The sequence below is a fragment of the Halyomorpha halys genome, unplaced genomic scaffold, assembly GCF_000696795.3.
Source record: "Halyomorpha halys isolate HHAL.00 unplaced genomic scaffold, Hhal_1.1 Scaffold233.1, whole genome shotgun sequence".
Classification (NCBI taxonomy): domain Eukaryota; kingdom Metazoa; phylum Arthropoda; class Insecta; order Hemiptera; family Pentatomidae; genus Halyomorpha; species Halyomorpha halys.
In genome coordinates this window covers 331,396-332,115 of record NW_027111122.1, presented here as the reverse complement: position 1 = coordinate 332,115, position 720 = coordinate 331,396, and the positions used below count along the sequence as shown (strand labels likewise).

Below are 720 nucleotides of genomic sequence, written 5' to 3'. Positions count from 1 at the left end.
ATATATATAGATATATAAAGATTTAATATAGGCCACATTACCTAATCAGTTGTCTTATGTTGTTTCTTAAAGTATGAAATCCTTATTAGATTTGTTTTGTTTTTTAGAATTGTTTGTTACTTGATGGAAGGTTAGAATCAATTAGATTTTTTTATTACAAAGCATGAAAATACAAGCAAGGTTGTCAATGAAAGTTTAAAACTCGGCTGATAGATAGCACCACCTGCGTAGCCCTCACCTGATGGCCTTCACTTTATTTTTCTCTTATCATTGAAATAATGACGAGATACATACAGCTTCAAACAAATATATCGTCATTAATTGCGGTTATAGATGACAACGGATGATTTTTTTATATCACTTTACCGTAAATAATTAAAATATGCCCATAATACACCTTAGAGTTCTCGATAAGTAGAAATGCATGCCAGGTAGACTATATATACGAAGACCGAGAGGAAAAATAGTGTGGAGGTCCGGTGCACCCCAGTGTCATGAAACTGATAATGAAAAAAATGAGTAAAAGCTAATTAAGTTAAAGAAAACTGCATAAAGTTATCTCTACACTGAGGGGGCGGCTTTGGCCTCCATTTTGTTACTTTTTTCGATTATAGTTTTTCTCACTATAGTAAGTTATCTATAGCAGTTATATTATGAAACTGCTATCGTCACGACCTTCAGAATATAGTTAGCTTTTGATCAGAAAATCAGATAATCAGG

At 32.5% G+C, this 720-nt stretch overlaps 1 protein-coding gene across 1 annotated transcript in view; it reads left to right on the top strand.

The window, feature by feature from the left end:
* The window catches only part of NT1 (Neurotrophin 1), a 123,682-nt gene that overhangs the window by 100,620 nt on the left and 22,342 nt on the right, over nt 1-720 (top strand). The window lies entirely within an intron of this gene.